Source organism: Apostichopus japonicus, chromosome 22 (genome assembly GCF_037975245.1).
Source record: "Apostichopus japonicus isolate 1M-3 chromosome 22, ASM3797524v1, whole genome shotgun sequence".
Taxonomy (NCBI): Eukaryota; Metazoa; Echinodermata; class Holothuroidea; order Aspidochirotida; family Stichopodidae; genus Apostichopus; species Apostichopus japonicus.
The window spans coordinates 20,262,216-20,288,301 of record NC_092582.1 but is presented as its reverse complement, the minus strand read 5'-3'; the positions used below and the strand labels follow the sequence as shown (position 1 = coordinate 20,288,301).

At 38.4% G+C, this 26,086-nt stretch overlaps 1 protein-coding gene across 3 annotated transcripts in view; it reads left to right on the top strand.

The window, feature by feature from the left end:
• Positions 1-26,086, top strand: part of LOC139964114 (complement factor B-like) — a 62,596-nt gene that overhangs the window by 10,200 nt on the left and 26,310 nt on the right. Inside the window, exon 1 of one of the 3 annotated variants that reach the window (XM_071965470.1) lies at positions 19,063-19,219. The exons of the other annotated variants lie outside the window; for them this stretch is intronic. The gene's annotated coding sequence lies outside the window, so the exon portion shown is untranslated. Of the gene's footprint in view, positions 1-19,062; positions 19,220-26,086 lie in introns of those variants that run through there. 3 annotated transcript variants of the gene reach the window in all.

Here is a 26,086-nt window from a genome sequence, read left to right as displayed (position 1 = left end):
CAACCCTACCAGTACTACTACTATATAGTAGTAGTAAGCACCATACTGTACATGTATGAATACATAGCCAACACACTGTACATATGGGTTGTAGTCCACCGTAACACAACGCACAATACGGTTTAGGGAGTTCCGCGAATTCCAACAACACATTCACAGAATAGACTGGATTTTGTTTTTATATGCTTCGTTAATAAATTCTTACCACGTGGTATGTTCCTTGCAATAGTTCCGAACGGGTTTCTTCTTCGATATGTTGTGGAGCTTCAATTTCGGCTCGTTTAACAGGCTCGAACTGATACGGTTCTAACACCTCAGGTCCACCCTCAACGTTCGGTTCAATATTGGCATGATCATCGCCTTCACTCTCTGCTTCGAAAATGAGAAAGTGCACTCTAGTTATAGCCAAATTTCACTGCCTGGTGAAGAACCACTATCACTTTGAACTTCGGTTGCCGTTCTAAATCTGACATTCTACGGGAAATTTCGATCTGATTTCGCGCCGACTTGTAATCGATTGTTTTGTGTATTTATGTACTTTTGTCGTACTGTAAGCATGATATGTGTTCGGAGGAATCAGCGAGAGCCAAATCGTGTTCATAACACGACGTCACATGACGTCATGAGATTAGGAACATTTTCAGGCGAACGAACTTTTCAAGCCCGAAGAGGGAAAATTAAATCTCAATTTTCGAAGGGAAAAATCAAATTTTCAACTGGCAGAATGGTTGATATATGTTTTAGAGAGCATGCTTAGATGGATCCAAAAAAAAGGACGTTGAAATTTTCGTGTCATGGCCACTTTAATGTATTTGTCGATTTGTTATGCCGCGGGTGTAAAGGGTCTGTGGCTATGCATCGCACACCTCTGTAAAGAAGTTAAATCAAACCGAAACAGTTTGAAGATGATACAAAATATCACCATATGATATAAACGTAACAATTTGACACCAAAAATGAATTGATGCATTTTCCGTATGTTAATGTTAACCTTTGAAGAGAATGATGTTGAAAACATATCAAGGCTTTAACAAGAAAGTTTGAGCACAGAGCAACGGTTTGAGAAATGTTATACTAAACATTTTTTGCCAAGTCTCAGATCTATGCTGAATTAAAACCTGTTGGTTGTACTAAGTAGAAACATGCGCATCATTTGTTGAAAGCTGGTCTTGCTCTGATAATAGCTTTCAAGGATTTTGTTTTAGCTGAGGGACCATTATGACCATCCTTACTGCAGAGAGGCAGTGACCGTTAATGGGTTATAACTATAACACAATACCAGCTTGTAGGGGTTGAAACCACGTAGAGTCCAAATTTTCATTCCCTACGAAATTAGAATATTTTTCATTCATTTAGCCAATAATTCAAAGACAGATGATTTTCAGACAATCACTAAACCTTTTGTTACAAACTTATGGATGTAAATGATACACAAACAAGTCCGCGCAAAAGCGAAGAAAAAACCTTTTAACTTAGTTGTCATTAAGACAGTCACCAGTTCATACAGTACGTGTATGTGAATCACGAAGCACTGCGTGCACATGTATGTACATGAACACACACACACGCGTACATTGCGTAAGCAAGAAATTCCCAATTTGAATAATTCAGCATCAAAAGTGCAAGACCCAGCCAATGAGAAGCGAGGTATGCAAATGATCGCCTTTACCGCGCTGGGGGAAAAAAAATCGCGACTTAAGAATAGTTTAGTTCATGGTAACCTACAAGCTCAGCATATGTATCAGAGTCGCGACCCAAACCATGCAGCTGTCATTGTACATGTAACTGTTATTCAGTAAAATGACAAATAAACTGCATAAGATACTTTTTCGCTATAACATACCTTTAATAACGTAACAAAAACAAGTTCGATTTCGAGGACAAGGTATCGTTTGTTGTTGCACTTTGTATTCAAGAAAAAATAGCTTAAAAGAGAGAGGCGTAGTGTTGAAAGCCTACTGAGGATTGTTATTCTACCATTATTACACCCTGTAAAGATAACATATTCAGGACGATAATCTTCGACCCCTCGAAAATTGCCTCGCAGTATGAGGAACAAATATTTAACAAATGTGATAGTGTGTTATTTGTTGTATAGCTTAATATTGTTGCCTTGCTGGTATTATACCCATACGAAGTCGCAGTGGCGTTGAATGATTGTTAAGGTGTGTGTTGGGGAAGGAGGGTGGGGGGGGGGGGATTCAAGACTTTCTGTGACAAAATTAGACGTCAAATGGTGCATTTACAGCATGTGTATATACTACAATTATGTCTTTATTAGTAGCCCTGAACGCAAGACTGTATGGTCAAATAATGGGGGGGGGGGCAGGTGGGCGGAGAGCAAGTAAACACAGCCTTCAGCAATAATAGAGGTGCAGTTTACAAATGCCAATTCAACTAACATTCGGTATTAATAGTTTTCATCTTGTTTTTTTCGTATTTTGTGGGCTATTTAGAACAATACAACACAAGGCACTAAAAGTCTTCATAAATTAATTGATATTTTCAAAAGCCCAAATGATATTTTCACGACGATTTAATGTTTGTAAAGGATCGTGATGTTCAGGACATATATGATCAGATATACTCACTGAGTTGTTTTCGTTCGAACCACGTGTTAGCTGACAGAGACGTAGCCGGGGGGGGGGGGCAGGGGAAGCGGCAGCAACCCCTTTCAGTGTCGAAAAAATGTTAAAAACTGTTGTTTTTTAGAATGGTTTTTGTCAGTGCTCTTTTGATCTTGAATACTAGTCAGCTCCGTTAACTAGATTATAATCGTAGTAACATTCTACGGGCCTATTGATGCAGCTATACTTACTTAGTTTGGCAGATGCAATTTGCTAAATTAAGCCTATAGCCTGTACAGGCCTACAGTTGGAAACTGCGTAATAAAATACGTATTGCCTATACCTAACCGCACTCTATGGAATGTCACGAACCGTATCCACAACAACGTCGACAACGTTCGTTCTCATCCTTTCAATGATTCGTCATAAGTTGTTGCACGAACAGCATGATATGAAGCTTAGCTAGCAATCGTACGTGTTACGCGCTTCCTATAAATAATTATTACACTGTTAATACACTGCGATAACGATATTTGTTTTTAGGCCAATGCACATCTGGCTGTCTCACAAAATATGAAAGTTTTATATTGTCCATCAGTTTAGTTCTTAAAATGTATTAAAGTCCAGACATGGGACAGTAAACAAGTATCATCCTACTGGAAAAGTTGTAAAAGAGCACTATGTTTGTCTTTCTGATATAATATCGCCGACTAAAACTGGTTGCGCTCTACTCTTATAAGTTATAACCATAGTAACAAATACTTCATTCCTCACCCCCCCCCCCTAAATGCCCCATAATGCTAACTTCTACATTAATGGTAGATTAATTATGCACTGAATCATATTATAATTATTTTAGGTTTAAGATATAAGATTACAAATTAATAGTTAACATTATCGAGTTCTTGGGTAGACTACACTGACTCACCATCGATACATCCTGAGGGTTTATTCTGCCCCATCAGTGTGATGGTAACTACTCCCCTACAAATCTAATACATTGGGCGGTTTACCAACACGTTTGGACCGTTTCATTTTGACCAGGTGTTTTTCAGTTGGTTTGTTGACAATGTTTGAAACTGGAAGTTGCCTTTTGATTGGTCGTGCAGTTGTACTTGTAAGGGTATCTGGTTGTGGGATATAATCCTATATATACTGTTCTGCTCGGAGTGTAGAACATGTACGCAAACGTATGTGATCTCGGTGACGTTTAAAGGTGCGTCCGTCTTCCAATCTAACAATGTAAGAAATGGCTAGGTCCTGTACAAACCTTTGGTTCCCATAGATTCATGTGGGTTTCACCTTTCCTGCACATGATTAAGTGTAATGGAGTCTGTACTGTGGCTGTGTGTGTGTATGTATGTGTCAGTGCAGGGGGGGGGGTGTTACGGTAATGGTATAGTACCTTGCAAGGTGTCCATGGCCCCCTTCTGTCATTTTCCTCAATGCATCTTCGACTGTGTGAATCGCCCTTTCCACTACTATTTGAAGCAGGATTGTATTAAACAGTACGTATGTGCTTCACACCATTCTTTCTCAAAACACCGCAAACTCTGAACTGGTAAACTAATTGCTTCCATTGCCTGTAAAATCTAAGTCTGGAAGTCCATATGTAGCAAATCTATAGCAATGTTTAAAGAACCCATAGGCCATATTGAGTTCGCGTCATGCAGCATGCAGTTGTATCTCGCAATTTTATATATTTTGTGGTTCTCACATATACCTGCAGCAGTTTCATCTGTCGTTCTGGCGAAAAACAGGTAGTTGTCAGTTCTCAAAACCGTTTCATAAATTTAACATTTCATGTACACACTATAACATTGGACTGCAGTTAAACCGTATGAAACCGTCAGCCTTTTCCAACAGATCCCTGACTGTGAAAACTGAAACATTTATCATCTGGAGTGATACAAGGTAGTAACCCAACAGTTGACTGTGGGCGTTGCATACATTACTTACCTTGTATATATATATGTTATAAGGCACAAAGTAATAAAGTGGCCATGACACGAAATTGTCAACGTCCTGTCTTTTTGGGATCCATCTAAGCATGCTCTCTAGAACATATATCAACCATTCTGCCAGTTAAAAATTTGATTTTTTTTCCCTTCGAAAATTGAGATTTAATTTACCCTCTTCGAGCTTGAAAAGTTCGTTCGCCTGAAAATGTTCCTAATCTCATGACGTCATGTGACGTCATGTTATGAACACGATTTTGCTCTCGATGATCATGCCAATATTGAACCGAACGTTGAGGGTGGACCTGAGGTGTTAGAACTGTATCAGTTCGAGCCTGTTAAACGAGCCGATATTGAAGCTCCACAACATATCGAAGAAGAAACCCGTTCGGAACTATTGCAAGGAACATACAACGTGGTAAGAATTTATTAACGAAGCATTTAAAAACAAAATCCAGTCCATTTTGTGCATTTGTTGTTGGAATTCCCTAAACCGTATTGTGCGTTGTGTGACGGTGACTTACAACCCATATGTACAGTGTGTTAGCTATGTATTCATACATGTACAGTATGATGCGTATAGTAGTAAGGTTGGTTGCATACTGAAATTTTGGCTCGGGGAAGTAAGTTGCATTATGCAGCCATGCTAGGTAGGCATGTGTTATTTCATACTCATTATTACTAGGCTAGTACTTTGGCCTGGGGTTTTGCAAATCAATTTTCTGAAACAAAAGAATGTTTTCATGAAACATGGAAGGTGTAAATTCACAACAAATGTAACCATAACTGTACATTTTATCCCTGCTTGTTATTGTGGACATCATGGGCCAACATTAATACATTTTGAACTTTCATAATTTTTTTCCAGGCAGGACAGATACATAGCCTACGGTCAACAGGTTCAATGGTACTGGGGGTTCCTAGCAAGACATGTCAGGGTTTTGCTACCATCATGTGCAGCCCAAAGGATCAGAATTGAGTTTCCAGCCAATTGTCATTACACTGGATTCAAGTTGCCAGGAGAAAACTCATTGTTACTTATAGGAAGCCTTGGTTGAGAAATCCCTCCAGAAACACCTTTTCTATTCTGCTATTGTTTTAGATTATCAATCCGCCAGGGTTCCCTCAGTGTTGATATATTGAACTTCAAGACTTTTAATAAAGGATGAAATGTTTATTTTCCAGACCCAACATCAACAATGAAAGAAAAGGCATGTTTTGAAGCATTTGGACACAAGTATTGGCGTGACCGTGATGTCATATAATATGTACATGAGGGAACAGTCATTGACCTTTGTAGGAGCATTTACCTTCCAGACATGTTTGCTTCGTACTTTAATCTGGAAGCCAAAATATCCATATAACCATTGATATTGGACAGAAAGTCATAATAAAGAACAATGGAGGCAGCAGTACTCTTGAATGGTTAGACTTTGTTTTTTCAGCAGCAGTTGGTTTGTTTTAAAATCTTCCTTTAGAAACTCAGCAATACACCCTGCTAATGGTCTTCGATTGTTTTAATGCGTGTGATGCTGTGTTTCACGTTGCCCGTCAGTGCTGTACATGTCGTCGTGCGTGGGTAGCATTTTTGCATGTGAGTTGCGTCGTACAGTGTTTCTTGGTTTAAATTACCCATTATTGTATTTGCTTCTGGATTATTCTAATTAATTTGTCACAACAACGATTGATAGCGATGGACCTGCAACTGCTTTGTAGGCTTTAAGTAAAAAATTCCATGTAAGTCGTTTTTTCTTTAAACCTCCTTCGATGTCACAAATTACATTAGTGTTATTTAAGAATGATAATGTCTATTGAAAGTACAGTTTTACTTTTATGTCATATAATACAATGATTGTTGTTTATGTAAGTTTAGTCACAGGCTGTGTTCAATGATTAAAGATTTGAACTACGTTGTGTAAATGTTTTGCTCTGTGTCTTTAAATAAATCGCTGTGAGATTTAAACACCCTTTGGAATAAAATCTTTTTACCTTCTTATTTTGACCCATCCCGTTACCCCACTCCCTCCCCAACATAAAAAATGGTTTTCCTGGAATACGAATAAGAAATTACTGCTATAATTAACTGACCCAGCATATTCCAGAAATAAATTGGGGCACTGAGATTTTTCACATGAAGATGTACCTCATCACTTCTGAAGCTAACCTCATAGCTTATTACTATACAATAGGGCAATTAAAGGGGGTAGGGGGGTGTTCATTTAGATGATACATACAAAATCTCTTCGTCTATTGCGACTTCAGTGTAGTAACGTTAATACTATATAGTACTACTAGTGCTCGGCTGCGCTCCCTCCAGAGGATCGCCACTTGCCCCATTGGAGGTTTCCTGTTCCCCGATCTGGTCTTCGGAGTAGTTTAAATGTGGATTACTTGACAGAAGAACGCCTCGTTAAGGTCGATCCGTTAAAGTCCATTTGTTTTATTTCATAAAAAAGGAGGGATTGTAGTATGCGTGTATATGTGACGGTATGATTGTCGCGCATCATAATCGCCGTGTTTTTTTTTTCGCCTTCGGTCATCGATGAAGGCTAATCGCAGGGCTTATGGCATTTGTGCAGCCCCCAACAACACAACGGACCGGCATTTCTCTCGGATATTTTACAACATGTTGTAAACGAACTTGAAATTTCTAACGATATAGCGTTATACAGTGGTTGTTCTCTCAGTGTAAATGTGCGTGTATGTGTGACGGTATGATTGTCGCGCATCCGGTACGTGACTGGGCTTGGCACTTGTGTTCCTGACATGACGTCATCATTGTCTTGTTTTTGAAATCGCATTTTCAGATATCTATTTTCGGATGCGAATATTAAAACGTTAATTTCTAATTAGTCCTTTAGGTTTTCAAGGTGTTGAGGATAGTTTTGAACATAGATTTTATCATAGATTCAGAGGAATTTACTCTCGATTAGCTGGCTTTTTCGTGTCATGGCCTCTTTAAGTGATTCAAATATCTGATATGTATTGATTTGTAGGTTCTTTTAAAATTAAAAGATATCCAGAATAAAACTTAAAAGATTTGAATAATTATTAAATAATGATAAGATGTGTAGAACATGTCCCGTTTGATAAAGAAACACTTTTTGCCCAGTTCGCGATCCATAGGTTGCGAATTACGCTTCCGATCCAAGAGGTTGATCAGTGTCTAGTATATTCTAGTAGATTTATGTAGTGAAACTGAAAGTTCAGGCTAGAGATGCCTGGCTAGGTAGAAGAGTTTTGCGTAGAAATCTTTGAAACACGGATTCAATAGGCTCTCTGTCTGGAGCAATAGCCTATTGTTAATAAATGTTCATTATTTGGCCCACGTTGACTTCCACAGCGAGAGGTGTAATCTGAAACCTTTGAAGTAATCGGTTATCGACGATTTATCACTATACCTTTGATAAATGAACATCCTAAAGCTAGGCCTACTGTTGTGTAGCCTAATAACTTAAGCCTGCGTGGGATTGTGTTGTTGTAGCCTTGTAGGCTCAAACTTTGACAGTGATATATACTATCATTGAGCTAACAAATTCTTACCGTGTGAATACTATTATATAGGCCAAGAATATACCTTGGACCATTCGTCACCTGTTTGGTATGGTAGCCTACAATTGTACCAATGTTACAAGCCTATACTGGCCTTACCTCATTCATGAATTGACAAGGCTACGTTAAGTTAGGTCGTACTCGTAGGCAATAGTAAGGAGTATCCTGGTTGGCTATTATATATCTATAGAAGTATGTATTTATGTCGTGAACCCCATGATTTCCATCTTGTTTTGGGGAAACAAATTATGAGACATTACAAATTCCCATACTAACATACAATGTTTTGCGACAAACTTTGTGATGTAAATATCAACTTCTTCAATAGAGCGTTGTACATTTGGTAGTGTATGAGTGGCGTAGCCAAGGGGGGCGTGGGGGCGACAGCCACCATGAAAGCTTGTCGCCCCCAGTCGCCCTCCCACTGGGATTTTGGGGGTTGAAAAAAATACATGTGCGAAAAATATAGAATTGGTCTGAATGGTCTCGGATCTCCATGATGACCACTCATGAACGACCCTTCGACCGCGGACCGGCAATAGGCTATAGTTGCTGAAAAACCTGACGTGACATAGCGCATAATCCGAGAAGACATCTAAAGTAGTCGCACTGTACTGAAAACACATGTTAATTACCGTCGAATTATACAATTCCTGCTCTAATAAATACAGGCGCGTAGCCAAGGGAGGGGGGGGGGGCGAAGGGGCGACCGGCCCCTCCCCCTTCAGCATATTTTTTTGTACGTTTTTATGATATCGCTAGTAATTTCAAAATAGAAAATGCCTAAATGCAACTTGCAAGGCTTGGGAAGTGCTATTTCCAGCGATCTGGGAGGCATTTTCGGCCAAAATTTTCGTCTACGTTTCGCGCCAACTTATGGTGGCGCTACGCTTAGATAGCTTCAAATGCCGAATCTACGGCTCTGATAATTTGCCTACAGGTTCACCCCTCCCTTGGCAAATTCCTCGCTACGCGACTGAATAAATACTAATACAAGATAATTTCCGGCGATCTAGGGAGTATCTTTACTCCAAAAATTTCTGTAAGCTACGCGCCAACCAGTGGTAGCGCTCCGCTTAGATAGTGTCGAAAGCGCCCCTACAGACCATTCTCGCCCCTCCTGACTAATGCCCCTAGCTCCGCCACTGTCGCAGAAGCTCAGCTAAGCTTCTATTTGAGAATTTATTTTTGATTGGCAATAAGTTCTGAGCAGCTTGTGCGAAAAGTATAAGACGTTAGGCTGGATAACGGTGTCATTTCCTTTCCTCCCATCTTTTCCCTTTGGCTTATGCTCCTTCTTTAGCAGTAATAGCTTATTACAACGTTAGAATGTTGTAAACATTTGTTTTGAAGAAAGGACATAAAGATAGATTTATTATTTTACTTTTATTGAAATAAACCATGAAAAAACTTTGAAATAGATGTAAAAAGTCAAATGATATAATTACCGCTAAGTTGTGTTCTTGAATACTTAAAATGCAGAGATGCCTTTGTAGTATATTTTTAAACCAGAATTGCAACACTGTATTAGTGTTTGATGGATTACTTCATCGTAACAGGGTATGAGCCAATGTTAATCAATCTTGTAAGATATCATGAAAAAGTTTGGTTTACATGTGTTCTGTAGATACTGTTGACCCTTTATGAAGTTTGACATTCACTATAGTTAATACATTTATACTCATAATGAGACCTCATGGATAAAGGAGACTTGTCAATGCTACATATCCTTAGCATGGTGGTCACAATGTTTCACCTTTGAGCTGGTTGACTTTAAATGACTTTGGCCTAAAAGTATATCAAGGGGTTTGTCCAACTCAGAAAAGGTATCCTACATGTTCCATTCTTGAGATAAGGCCAGTACAATGTTTTCACTAATTTATCTTGTTGTCTTCAGATGTCTCTCGACCTCCAATTTGATAATATCAATAAGGTCCTTATCTAATATTGGCAACCTATACATGCCAAGTATAAGGGTTGCCAACGACACACTTGATACAACACTCGTACTTCCATTCAAAAGTTATTTCCACAACTTACAGCAGGTTTGGACAAATGTTCTATAGGAGAAGCATTTTGTGAGGTTTCAGAAGATGACCTCTCATGACCCCAAATGACCGTCCAATTTATAAAATATGATCGCATGTATGAACACTTAACTCACGCAAGCCACTGACGAAAATTCAGCCACATCGATGAAATGGCAGTCATTCAAACACGGGGGCACAAACGTGAATACTTTCAAGAAAAACCTGAAAACTCATATGTTTAGTTTATGTTGATAATAATTTTCCTTGTTTTAGCCTGTTATACTAGTTCTTATCCTGTTTTACTGTGTATTAACATTGTAAGGGCGTTTCCGATTTTTTAGTGATTCCTGCTCGTTTCCTTTTACTAAGGTTTAAGGTTTTTGAGGTTTACTATTTTATTGTTTCGTTTAATTGATTTGTTGCTTTTTATTAGATTTATATTAGATTTAGATTATATTTACAGCGCCTGAAAGCTTCCAGTAGAGCTAAACATTAAAAAATGCGTATTTTTGTCCATTGTTGGTGTAATAGTTATATCCGGTGTACTTGTGTTCGCACTTCATAGGTGCAAGACATACTGAACGGTATATTTTCAGTATAGTCCCAATTTCCTCTGCAAATTATGTACTTTCCAGGACCCCTGCAGTAAGCTATTACCAGACTTGTATGTTATAGCTTAGCCAAGAAAGATACTCAACGAAAGGAATTGCTCGGAGGGTGATAAATAAACAATGCTTGGTCAAATTTGAAAGCGGTGGCCCATTTCTACCCTTCTAACAAATTGCATGGCAGTAACGCTTAAGATAATTAAAGGGACTACATAGTGACACTAAAATTGTTAGTATGCATGGCCCCTAAACGTACACAAAACTGAAGTAGCTTTTCAAGCACATACATTGTGCGTCATGGAAACAAAACCGGAGCAAGCCAGTCTAAACCAAGTTTGGTACCATCATGCAAGTACTGCACCTTTGAATATGTCACTTTATATTCCCTGTATAAGCAAGTTATATGAATGACCCTTGACTGACCGTGTGTTGGTACATTCTCATTTCCCAGGCTCTCATTAAATACATGTACTGTGTAAATGGCGCTGGCGCCGCAATTATATGGCTTAAATTTCTTCATGCAAGTGGAATTTGTACAGACAGAAAGCTGACGGATGGCAATGCATGTTATCTATGCAACACTGATATTTTTTTTGACTGACGGTTAGTGTTCATGCATGCCTCTTTTGAAACATCGAACGTTTTTGCTGACATTTTTTAGTTTAATGCTGACATTTATTCGACCAATGAGAATCCAGGAATAATTGTTTGCATATAATCACTTAATGACAATAAATCGAATATATGCTGACATTAAATCGAATATATGTTTGCATTAACTCGAATATATGCCAGCATAAAATCGATTTTATGCCAGCATTAATTTGAATATATGCCATGCAGCATTGATTCGAATATATTTCTGTGTGAATTCGAATTTATGTCCACATTAAATCAATTTTATATAGACATATAAAACAGCCTCCTGATTGGCTCAGAATTATGTCTGCATTAAATGGAATTTATATCTGCATAAAATCGAATTTATGTCAGAATTAAATCGAATATATGTCGGCATAAATTTCCGAATTTTGTCCACTTTGGCCAACCATAAACGTTATGGCCGGAGTTGTTATCCGGCCATATATAATGTTTATCATATATTAGGAATATGATCAGTCGGTATAGAGCGGCAGCTTTCCTCACATGTTTCAACGTTGGGGCGGGCAAGAGTATGGTTCTCCCTCCCGACTACAATTCTAACTAAAGAGATGCACTCCACGGCAGTGCTGTACATACCACTCAGCCTTAGAAAATATGTGCCTGACAATTAAAATAAATTATTGTAGACGATTTGACTGAAATTGAAAGATTTCGTAGTAAAATGTCACAAAATTCAATAGTTTATACGATCGTAATTATAAGACGTCAACATTTATGTATGAAAATTCAAAATCAAATATTTTATAACGCATCGAAATAAAACACTTCTCGGTACAGAATGAAATTAGTCGATAGTATGATAATTTTGGGGGGAGCTTTTGAGGTAAAAGGAACAGTACTGGAACTAATGTACATAGGTTGTTTACAGTACTGGAATGTCACGGCTGTTTACAGCACTGGAACTAATGTATATAGGCTGTTTACAGCACTTGGAATGTATAGGCTGCATGTTTACAGCACTGGTATGTATAGGCTGTTTACAGCACTGGAATGTATTGGCTGTTTACAGCACTGGAACTATTGTATATAGGCTGTTGACAGCTGCTGTTTACAGCACCGGTATATGAGATTGTGCTATCTAGCAATTACGTCATTAGGTAAAAATAACTGCCCAAAAAAGTCAGTTCTTTCACTTGGGTTGAGTCTTTACATTTGTTCAGTTGGTCACATGAGTACCTTACTTCTCTTGATGCATTTTTCCAGACAATACTTAACCCTTTTTTTACATTACTCTAATTTTGGTGTGCATCTCTATACGTAGTCGCACAATAATTTACACTGGAATGTCAATGTGATGGTTAATCTTCAGTGATCGCCAGAATCGGAGCGTGTGGTCACACTATGAAGCATTTTGCAAAAACACGCGGTAATATGCACACGACCTATCAAAATACATTCTGTTCAATAATTTGTTATATATTTTGAAGCTCTGGTATGCTATTGACAGGTCCATTGTTTGCCAAGTAAAAACACTGTCCTAAACAGATTGATACATTTGAATGCGTGCATGGCACAAAGGACCAATCGCAAGTGAAAATGAGAAATTTTCAAAACTGTGCCTCGCTCACTTTCGTACGGTCAAGACTATTCACAAGAGCTCCTGTCTGAAATTTCTTTGTCTAAAAACTAACTGCTAATGCTATCTAATATCATATGATGGGAAGTGTGGTATAAGCTTTCAAGTTAACGCCCATGTGAGAGTTGAAATCTGGGTGAAATTTCCTGTTCGAGATACTTATATTGATAGAACTTCAAGGGTGCATTTGGTAAATATACCCAGTACAAAACAGTACATGTCATTGCAATTGATGTTTCTTTAATATTTCGGTTCTCAGCAATTTAAGCTCTCAGATATAGTAACTCTATGGAATGCTGTTAATGAGGCTAAATTTTTGATGACGTCAGATCTTCAGTGCAATCTAATGTTAATATTAATTCTTTGTTTTATTATAAACCAATCAAAACATGTTCATGTAATTCCACATGAAGCCCAGAGCACCCTTCACCCATTCGTTCTTGACAATTGTAGTCTTTGCATGAATTGTAAATGCGTAATTTGCGGCATGAAAGTCTTATCTTCTTATTAAGTTTTAGATTTGAATCTGAGAGACCAGAGTAAAGCTAACTAGTCAATCAACTTTTATTGATGAGGCTGGGATTTTCTAACAGGGTCACTTCTGAAAATTTTAAATGGGGATGGAAAAGAAATTAAACCTAACCAGTGATAGCAGTGTTTTTGTAACTGTCAACATACAACATATAAACAAAAACAGAAATAATGCTATACATTACGTTATCCTTGCAAAGTGGTAAATATATGTAATCCATATTAGTAAATGATGCTTTTTCGCGTAAAAGGTGAAGAGGAGGAGACCTGGCAGATATGGTTCCTCAGTTCCAGATCTCCAAGGCTTTGATGGGTTGCTACAGTAGTTATTGAAGTGCGCATGCGCGCTTCAATATTGGGATTACTAGCCCGCTCCATCCTCTACATGGCTGGCTGGTGAATACCAGCTGAACATACACTCTTCATAGACATCTCAAATTCACAGGTTGGCTTCGCAGGAAAAAATCCAGACTAAGATTTGCGAAGAATTGTAGTGGCGAACAGTTAATTCTGCACACGTAAATAACATAGATCTCCTTGTTCTTCTTCAAAACAATACGTTAAATTAACTGCGTTGGTTCGTTATTCTCGAATTGAACAAGACAGGTAACATTTGAACGCATTTGAGTTAACACACATTCTGCAAAAAACTTGCAAGCAACAAATGTTAATCGTATTCATCCGCAACGACTCGGCATTATCTGTACTACGTCAGCTCTTGCATCATAGGCACTTTAACTTTATTATTGTGGCATGGCATTATTATATACTATGGCCGTGTATGGCATATAGTACGTGTTTTTGATCAGTGGCGTAGGAAGGTACTTTTGAGTGGGGGGGGCTGAAGACTGATGGCCGGCCTGGGGGAGGGGTCTAAGGGGAGGGGGTGTCCCCTCCCCTTTGGAATATTTTGCATTTCCAGGTAGCCTCAGATGCAATTTGGTGCAATATAGCACACTTCAACACCCACTCCATTTTGTAAACTTAATTTTGTATTTTCACCAGGCCTTAGATGCAATTTGGTGCTCCAAATGAGATTTTTTTTCTCATTTGGAAATAAAAAAGGTGTTTTCTGACTTGCGAAGCGGGGGGGGGGCGGAATGATACTTCCGCCCCTCCACATTTTTCACTGGGGGCCCTTGTTTTGGATGATGACAAACCAGCGCCAGGAAATCGACCAAGCAGTTTTAAAGGCATTGAAGACTCGCCCAAAATCGCGTGCTGTCCTCTGAAAAGTTAACTTTCCGTCGGTTGCAAGTGAAGTTTTTTTTATTGTCGCTTCAAAATGCAGACAGTAATGAAACGTGATACCTTGTTATCTTTTATCTGGACCTGAGATGTCCATCGCTGCTGGGTACACTGTGTTGTGGGTATTGACCGAAGCTGCATGTAGTGACTGTTCACTAGTGTCTAATTAGGAGTGTTAGCTCAGTGGTTAACGCCGGTGCCTTTCAATCATAAGGTCCCGAATTCGAGTCACTCCAAGTATGTATATCGTCCAGTTACAGAGTTGTTGACAATTCATAATCATGGACGGTAAAATATGAATCTCAGAGACTGATTGCGGCTTTTGATAAGCCAATGATGGCTTCTTCGCGAGTTCCTGCTTGCAGGTGGATCTAAAATACATACTTACATACACACACAGTTACCGAGGGTATAGCAAGCTGCGTGTGCTTTTACTGGGATCGATGATGGTTTCTAACACTTCTGTTACACCTCATTCGAAACTAGATCAGATTACTGGCAAAAGACGTTTCTTTGTGCGCGAGTCTTCACTCCCTTTAAAAGACCGGAGAGTGTTACAGTTTCAATAATAGACTATAGGCCTACATGTTTTCGTTAGATGAATCGTCCATTAGGCCTCCGGTGCAAAACCTCGTATGTTCGTAAAATTTTGCTAACTTGACGAGGATACGCTAAAGGAGAATTGAAGGCAAGATTGTTTCCCCCACTCAAAAGACGAATATTACATAACCATATCAACCACATTCTTTTCTTACCTGAGATAATTAACTTTTATTACGACACTACCCTGGGAACATGGGGGTCGCCATTGAAATGTGAAATAGCAATAATCCGGGCTCTTTGTGACGTATTATACGAAAAACTATAGGCATACTTAACGTTTCGAAAACATTAGCTAACTGTACAAGTGCAGTGTGTAACTAACACTTATATTTTCCTAGTAAACATTTGATATTCATATTGTTATATCACAGAAAGTAAGATTATGAAAAACAATTGAAAATTGCTTTGCTTGTGTAAATGGCCAGACCTGATCCTTACGATTATGAGCTACGTTTCAACACCGCAGAATTACTAGAAATAGAAAATGATGGAATTAGCGATGACGATGAGAACCAAACGTAGTCCGAGACGAACAGCCTAGGCCTAATGTTGTTCGGCTCGGTAATACGGACTGCATGGTGTGACTTTGGTTTGTGCAACGTTAGAAAGAAGTAGAGTGCATTTCTTGAAAAGGTCTGGTTTCTTCTTCGGATGTTGAAACCAAAACTGTGATTTCTTTACTCGGGAAGAATGACTGTTACAACTGAATGCCTGACAGTACGGCATTTTGTTGGGCTTCACTTCGAGTAACGTCGGACCTACATGTAGGCTACGTACGTACGGTACATTTTTCATATGCAGCACAACCTACACAGTATAAGTATAGCCTAGCATACACATCGAGTCTGGATGTTGAAGTTAAAAGCAAGTTGTCCGGATAGAACGTCATACGTGAACCAGGTCACAGGTATTTGAATATCTGTGGCGATTATCCAGCGATTTTGTTCAATCAATCTCAATTGGCGCCATCGGCGCCAATCTCAACTTTCAAAAGGTCGGTACTAAATATTAGATAAGTTCTTGTGATAAAGAAGTGGTTCATTTTAGAGCCTATATTTTAATCAACAATTAAGTTCATGATTGCGTGCTGCCTGTATTGCCTCTTTAACATGTAGTACAAATTGACCAATCACTTTCCAGGACTCGGTGTATTCTCTGTCACGTCCGAACCAGGCGTGATTCGTGATTGACGGCTAGGTTGTGATGGTTTTAGTTATCATTTATTCGTTTATATTGCAGACACATGCTAGCTAGAGTTTGTTCAAACACATTACACAATATTGCCTAGCTACGTTAAGGGACCAAACGCCGAACTGGCTTCTTTGTGACCGAAAAAACTTCAAAAGCTTCAAAAGGGTCGCAGTAACAGAGACCCCTCCATTGAATATGAACAACTAACTGACGTTGGCCTTTCGTGACCACGCACTAAAATGATATGTGTTTGTATATATAACAAAATCAGTTGGTCTAGTTACAAACGGATTTTGTAGGGTTTGCGTTAAACAGTCGATGCTAGTCTTAAAACTCCGTTGATGCATTACAATCATGTAACCTCTAGTAATACTCAATAAACTGTAACAGCCAAAGCAATATGATAGTCGATTTCCCGCGCGGGCGTGCAGGCCACTATGGAGAAAATCTTAACCAACCCATTGAAAATATATCAATGACATCCTTTCAAGAGCCTTCGTTGGAATGCGGTTTTGTTCTTCATGCAACGCAATACCCAGATTGTATGACATATCTATATAAAATATGGCTTCTTTCAACAAAAATGTAGGCCTAACTGTTAAAATAATAATTGTGTGTATCAAGGCTTATGCCTGCACAAAGTCCAAGCACTCGAGCACTTTGCCAACAGGTTAATACTCCCATGTTCCAACTTTCACCTATTGTACGCATAGGATTGGCGATTGTTTACTTTTATTAAAGGGGGGGGGGAGGGGCGTTTCCAAATTCAAACAGTAGGAAGTCGAGTCTACTTCCTTTGAGTGCGAGCTCTTTTCATGATGCCACATTTTGGATTTCTCATTAGACATCTCATTTACTTTTGATTTGTAATCCTCTATAATAAGTTGACTTATATAGAGCATTATGTTTAAAATTTCGTCTGCTATAAGCTTGTTAAAAGTATTCAAAATTACTTTTCTGGAAGCTCTGACCCTCCAATTAGCTTGCATGTACTTTCGTGGAGTTCTCGGTTATCATGCATGTACTTTCGTGGAGTTCTCGAATATCCTGCATGTACTTTCGTGGAGTTCTCGGTTACCCTGCATGCTCTTTCGTATGGTTCTCGGTTAGCCTGCATGTATTTTCGTATTGTATCAGTGCTCTAACCGGTACCATTCTTATGATTTAATCTTTTATGTTCCTTAAGTTTTCTTAAAGAAAGTGTAGTTCGATTTGTTTCCGTGAAGCCGATACGTACTCTCTCGCGAAGGTGAAATCTTGACTAACTATATAATATTTAAATAAGGTATCATTTCAACACAGCACTTATTCTCATCCTCGGTTCCATGCCGCATAAGTATGGTGCAGTCTACTGTTACGAGGGCCCATTGTAGCCTAACGCTAGTCACTGCTAGTGAGGAACCTAATGTTATAATATAGAAAGTATTGAAATTGCCTACGTGATAAATCAGTATTTGAGAAATTAGGTCGGGTTAACGTCAGGATGTTGTTTATGTAATGAGCAATACACGATTGTTCTGGTATATTCCTTGTGATGACGCGCTGGTCTCGGGTTAACGTCGGTTTACGTGAGATCGTGTGTAAGCTGTACACATCTTCGTGGATTCTCTGGAATGTTCGCGAGCGATGCAAAGGACTTCCAAGAATAGAGAAACCGGGTCGCGTTGTTACTCGGGTGTATCGAGAGAGATCTAGATGATTCTTGACATGGCGAATCGTATATAAACCCGCCCAGATCGGAGAGTTTCTCAGTTTCTGTACGAATACAAGCGACGTACGACACATATTATATCATTCTACTATATATCGTCAGTGCTCAACTACCAGTATTTTCTGAAGGATTGAGATATCGATACCAAGATTGATTTTACACTTCCATTCAGAAGTTTGAAGAGGACTTTACTGTGAAAGTACAGTTTTCAGTCGTTATTGCGGAGAAGGTGAAGAATTTCTGTCTCCGTTGAGGAAGTTCGTTACGCCAGGAGTTGGTGGCTATAAAGCTGATTTTGGACTGACTCTGGTAATATTTAGTCGGCGAGAAGTTCGACTTGTGCTTCACTCGATTGTGGCTGGAAGTCCGTCTTCTATTTTGGAGCATCGCCAGAAAGAAGGTGACTGCTGTTTCTGGGATCGCGAGAAACTTCGTCGAGGACCAGTGAATTTCGCGGTACAACGGACCGAGAATCGTCGTCATCAAGGTCGTGGCCGCTGAGGGATATCGCCGTTGGAAGAGACCAGCGTGTTATAAAGTGTATCCTATCTTGTTAAGTTTGTGAGTAATTTTCTATATATTTGTAATTACTACTTGTTGCTGTTGGTTCGAAATCCATTGTTCAATATAGTTTACGTTCTCATTTAAATTCTCTAGACTCGTCAATTTGTCTGTGTTCCTTACGGAAACGAACTCAGGCTTGTGTCTCGTTAAAATTAATTATCGAGACCTCTCGCATTCCAACGTAACACTACCTATCAATGAAACAGTGTCTTTGAAATTGGATTCTCTTTAACGCGTTGCGACATATCATGTTCTTCCGCTGTTTCCCTGTGGTTCAATTCTATGTAAACGTTAAACCGCAATAAAAGAGGCTTCTCGGTAACACATCAAGCCATATCAGTGCTTAAGCAGCAGCTTATCAACAACAGAGAAACTGCACAAGATTAAACTTTCAACGAGACCTAAAAGGGACAAACTGTAAGTATAAACCTTTTTATTATGCCACTTGAGCATCATTTAAGTTTTATAGACATCATTATTGTTAAGAGAAGAAGCTATTATCTTATAAGATACGGATTATAACACAAATCCGACTACATTCTCCAGTTAATGTGAACTTCTTGTCGATGCATCTAGTGCAATTTTGCCTTCGTGTATGGTGACCCTTTTTATCGAACTTGCTATTCTTTCATGAGGGTGAAACGTGCTTATTAACAGCAATATTATAGGGTATAAAGAAGCACTGATGGATATAAAGATCATATGATTTTTACGGTACCTCAGAGTCAACTGAAAGTTTTCTACAAGAATTGTGGTGACAAGATCAAAAGATATTGTTTCTAAAACTTGAAAGAAAGAATAACCCACACGATACTTAAAGGCATTGAAGACTCTCCCCAAACCGCGTGCGGCAATCTGAAAAAGTAAACTTTCCGTTGCTTGCAAGTGACGTTTTTTTCGTGTCGTTACAAAATGCAGACAGTACAGTAATGGAAGGTGATACCTTGTTATCTTTAGCTGGACCTGAGATGTCCATCGTTGAATTGTTTGTACACAGTGCTGTGGGTATTGACCGCAGCTGTATGTACTGACTATACACTAGAGTCTAATTACCGATGGTAGCAAGCTGTGTGTGTTTTTTTTTCTGCGATCGATGGTGGTGTCTAACAGTTCTGTTACATCTCATTCGAAACTAGGCCAGATTACTGGCATTAGACGTTTCTTTTTGCGCGAGTCTTCACACCCTTTAAATCACTTGGTTTATTCAGATTAAACAGCTCCCTGGATTAATAACCATTCAGCAGTCGCATAAAGGTGGCACAATAAACCTGGAGGGCTGGTACGTTGCTCACCGCATATAGATTATCTGAAGTAACTGCTTGCAAGTTGCAGCAGTACTGTTATGTATAATCTCCTCGTTTCAATTGATGTGCAGTATGCTATTCTTGCCAGCTTCTCATATTTCATTATCTTCTCAAATAATTGACGTTAATGGAAGCTTTTGGAGATTCAAATTGCAGGGTGAAGATTGTCCTAGTCAGATAAAGCAGCCATTTGATACTAAAATCTACCACAACAGTGCAGTTCACAGTTCATGCGGTGGCAAATAATGACATAAAATCTTGTAAATCTTCATGGCTGTGAGTGGTGATGCTCTGGGGTTTCCGATGAACCGGCTATTCTTCGTAGTATAGATTCACTTGTTGTCTGACTCTCCGTGAGGGTGTTTTGATGGTGGTTTCCGAAGCTGAGTTTATCGATAAGTAATGTCAGGAAGCGAACTTGATTTGCGACTGGTATGACGATGTTCAAGATGTGGTTGCTTCCTTTTATCTTTGTGTTTGGCGATGTAGAGTATTTGTGACTTGGTTGAGTTGAGTTCCATTCCCCAGTCGTTGTAACAGTTGTATATTCGGTTGAGGTAGCGTTGTAGGTATTCCTCTGCTCTGAGTGGCCATGGTCCAGATGGCGATGTCATCACCATATTGCGAATGTTTGATGTGGTCCTTGAAGCCGACTCCCCCATGTAGGGGGGGGATCCTCCCCTTTAGACGTCAAATGGTGCAATCTACGGCAAATACCACAAATGAAACAATTACATTGATTGGTTTTAAACAATGTTACCATTGTAAATGAGGCGGAGTGCCGTGTATATAAGGATGTGTTTAGTTCATCTCCCGGAAAAAAAAACAAATGTTAGTCGTGCAATAGTGCATACTAAGGCATAGTTAGACTATAACTTGGGTTTTAAATTAGATAAACACGCAAAGTTGCGCTAAGAACCAGTATCCTTTTTTTATGGGGTTGAATAGCCAAGAGGAAAATTCATGTTTGTCTGATGAAAGCGGAACATAGCGTAAGCATTCTAGTGAAATTGACATTCAGTTCAGAACTATCGTATTCGAGATAACTACATTTAAAGCTCAAGAGTACATAGAGATGTGTATCTATAGATGCACATTGACCAATTTGTTTATGTTTATAAGTTGATAAAATACACTTTCGTCCTCAAAAGTGCAATGCATTAACATCTGAATACTCATATAAACAGTCAATTGGGTATTGATCACTGCACAACACCAAATTTGGAATATTGTCCAATCCAAGGTCAAAACAATAAAGTGAAAATAATGAAAAAGTAAACCAATATTGCTGTCATTGCGCAACTATGACATCAGACCTGTGTGCTTCAAGTTCAATCATGGTAACAAACTATGACATATTCAACTATGAAGATCTCGAAAACGCAATTTAAGAACTACATGCAAATTTCACCAGGAAGTTTAGTATATGTGCTTTTCCCCTAGTCAAAAACAAAGTTTGCTTTGACTACCATTTTAAGGGGGAAATGTTGAAAACCCCAACGTCTTTAAAAACATTTTCCTTCTTGTATTCCTATCCAAAGTGTTACGAAGTCCAGATATCATGGTTTGGGAAACGAACACAATAAGTAGGTTAGAGAGGTTTTGTTTTAAAAGAATCTAATGCGTGTCTCTTGGTAACAAAAATATATATAACTTAGCATAAATACATTACATACCTTAATACTTAAAGTTAACTTAACGCGCACGCAAGGTACCTCGGCTACCGCTGGGCTCTCCGTGGGTGTCAAATCCCAGGGTAGTCTGTAACCGTAGTGCGGGTGGTTCTGGAAGCTTCCGGAAGGCGCTTTTCGTATAAATAACAGCTCCGGTATAGAGAACAGGACCAGGTAAGGTAAATAATAAGTTCAGAAGAATGGTACCCAAGAGAGAGTTAAGAGTAAGTCACACACAGCGTGGTTGGCATGGTGAAGAAAGGCCGGAACGGAAAAGGTAGGTTTTGTAAGGGCTAGGCAGACATAGTCGTTTTACGTGGCGTGACGTACAGGTTGGTGCCACTGGGAGAAGAGCGAGAGCCACTCCTTGAAAACTAATTTATATGACATTCGGTGAGGTTACTCGACCGTAGCTTAGAACTGCACTGATTGTGCTCTACGTTTACAAATTAGCATAATAATACACCATTTAGGAATTGCATAACATCAATTAGCGTAGTTAACCTTTAAAGTAACATGCTGCATCATAACAAAAGAGTTAGTACGAAGTTCTAAGAACTGAGCCCCATACAGCCTATAGTCTCATAAATGTAGAGCAGTAATCACATCCTTCCGTTAAATGATTAAATGAAGCAGCTGCTGAGTAGGCTCCCTAACCCCATCCCCCGCCCACCCCCACCCACATAATTAACGTGCCTCCTAACGCCTAACCGATAAAATGTGTCACTGTGTCCCCTTTATGACAAAGAATTGAACTAATTACCCTAACCTTAAATCATGACTGTCTGGAACACTGGAGCAATGTGATATCTAAAGCCGCAAATCCATTGATACCTTTAGTAAACAAGAACATCCAAAGTGTACGTTTCAAGTTTCTTATATCCAGTGATGTGTTTGCATGCACACCCAATAAATCAGTCCGTCCGCGTGAAACATCACTCCTTTTGACTATGGAGTCACTCTAACCGACCTTGCAAAATTGTGAGGCAACCGCGAATTGTTAAGTCGACATTGACTAAACCGCCGATCGCACAGTCGGTAACTACTATTACGGTTAGATTCATCCAACACGGCAACATACAGAAACGCTGTACTCAAAGCCGAAGACTTCGTGAGTTGGTCAGCGACGGTCCTTCTCAGAAAGGTCAATATAACTAAAATCGAAGGGTTTGCATTGTTTGTCAATGAAGAAAAACATTCAACAGGCTAATTAAATTAACAAAGGAACATTAAAATTATACTTGGTACTACTTCATACAGTAGATTTGATTGCTTTTGTAAAGAACACATTGCAATTGCAATTCATGAACGAACAAGGAATCCGACGAACACAATCTACGTGCACGTTCATGTAAAGCCTTAATAACCGCAATTTTATAATCAAGAAAAGCACATTTACCCCCGCATTCCATTTCATAAGTAAATTGAATAGATTTATGAAGAGAGTTCAATACATGTAGAAAATCATCCCACTTTATTTTTAACAATTTTATGTATGAGCAAATTGATGGGTGTGCCATGGGCTCTTCCTTGAGTGTCTGTTTAGCCAACTTGTTTATGTGCCACCTTGAGGAGAAATTGATCCAAATTTGTCCTAAACTTAACTTTTATAGAAGATATGTGGATGACATTTTTGTAGTTATTTCAGCAGACTACGTGGATGATTTTCTACATGTATTGAACTCTTTTCATAAATCTATTCAATTTACTTATGAAATGGAATGCGGGGGTAAATGTGCTTTTCTTGATATAGATATTTTCAGAACGGTTGGCTCAAGCGGTACTGACACTATATCGCCACTTCAGTTTTCCGTAAGAAAACTTTTACAGGGTTGTTCATTAATTGGAAATCCTGGTGTCCCAAAAAGTATAAAATTGCGGTTATTAAGGCTTTACATGAACGTGCACGTAGATTGCGTTCGTCGGATTCCTTGTTCGTTCATGAATTGCAATTTAGACGTATTTTGACTTTAAATGGTTACCCTAGGAAGTTGTTGCACGATATAGAAAACTATACTTATATATTAAGAAAACAACTGGGCATGGGTCCTGTAATTAAATTAGATCATGGGGAGACCCAAGTAAATACTGTGTATGTTAAATTACCATATTGTGGCCCCAGCAGTGATAAACTCGCTAAGACTTTAGGTAGTTACATTAAGGGGTTGTGTAATGACAATATACATATCAAAATAATTTTTCTGCAAAAGAAAATCTCTGCTCTGTTCAATTTCAAGGATGCTTATAAGTTAGATTATGCCAACGATGTTGCTTACAGGACTAACTGTCCTGACTGTGATTCCTTTTATGTCGGAGAAACCAATAGACGGCTTAAGGATAGATTCAAAGAACATCTGATGAGCTCTTTAGGTGGTCAGAAAGGCGCTACTAACCTTCATTGTACTGCGCATAAACATCATCTGCCTACTTTTGTTGACCATTGTGCAACTATTGGTAATGAACCCCAGTGGTTCAGGAGGAAGATTAAAGAGAGTCTCCTAATAAAAGACTTAAAAGCTGACCTCAATAGAAATGTAGCGAGCTACGGGTTGGAGCTATTCTAAACCCTATTTACTTTTTTATTGCTGGTTGTTCTATTCATCTCTAAGTTAATAATATTCACTAAAACAATTGCTGGTTGTTCTAATCATTCCTAGTTTAAAAATCACTCATGCTTATCACTATTGTCGTCCTTGGATGTATATTAGCCCTTGTATTTAATTGATCTTGTACAATTGCCTGACGATGGAGTGGTGACCACTCCGAAATGTAGCAGTATGTCGTTGTTAAAAATATTCGCTTGTTTATCTTTTATATTATATATATATATATATATATATATATATATATATATATATATATACATATACATATATATATACATATACATATATATATATATATATATATATATATATATATATATATATATATATATATATATATATATATATATATATATATATATATATATATAATATAACGACTTTAGTCTAAGACCCCCTTCCCTCTCTTGTGATTCTATTAATGTTATTTACATTTTCTATTGTGTACTTTGCAAAGAGGGCAATTATGTAGGTGAAACAGGCTCCCGATTCCGCTTACGTTTTAATAATCACAAAAAATCTATTCGTGATTATTTTGCAGGATTCCCAGTCTCCGAACATTTCAATCTTCATAGTCATTCTCGAAAAAAACCTAAAACGTATTTTAATTGCCTCGAACTTCAAATCAACTACTGAACGTAAACGTAAAGAAATCATTGGATCTTTCGTATTAAGTCTCACATCACCGGCCTTAACAACTATCAGTTCTACAAGCATATATGTAATCCGTTCTTTGCTCCTTAATCTGCTTCTTGTATAGTCATGGTTTATTTGGTTTTAATTCCATCATTGCACCTTACACTTATCTAGCGTCATACTTTCATTGTGTCACATTTTGTACTTTTCATTCGACTGCCAAGTATTGCTGACGAAGGTCCCAGGGGGACCGAAAATTCCAATATATTTTCTATAACTTACTCCTTATTTGTCAATTATGAGTCATATCTTATTTCTCTGGTTTTCTCTAATAATATCCTGAACCGACCCTAACCAAACCTTTAAATGAACGTTTTAGAGGACGGAGAACATTATAAAGCTATTTGCGACAATAAAAAAGTTTCTTAAAATGGTAGTAAAAACCTTAGGTGGACACGGAAATGTCGACCTAAGGTACACTGTCGACCTAAGGTCGCTTTTTTTACCATTTGGTGTCCACCTAAGGTATCATCTAGGCATTTATATATATATATATATATATATATATATATATATATATATATATATATATATATATATATATATATATATATATATATATATATATAAACAAAACAGAAATTAAACAAAGAAGAAGAATCTAATATATAGTATGGTAGCGTATAGTTGCCATCGCACAGGCCTATACCGACAGTAAAGTTAGAGACAAAAACAAGTTGGTCTATGAAGATCGCCGAGTCAGTAGTTTTTGGAGGTAAAAAACCAGACTTCAAAAACTTACAATCAGATATCGCTTTAATCATAAATTTTATCGATTTCGACCAATCCTTGCGTTATAGTTCAGAAAACTTGATCCGTGACCTTGCAGAATCCATCAGCCATTTCCGTAAGCAGATCGTTTAAAGGCTCTACAGACACCTATCAGTACATTAACTATTTCCGCTTCGCATGAAACGAACTCGAAAGACTCTTCAAATAAAAAGGAATTCGAATAGAAATGGGTATTCCCCTGCAAAAAACCCTTAGCGAAAGAACCGAAAAACA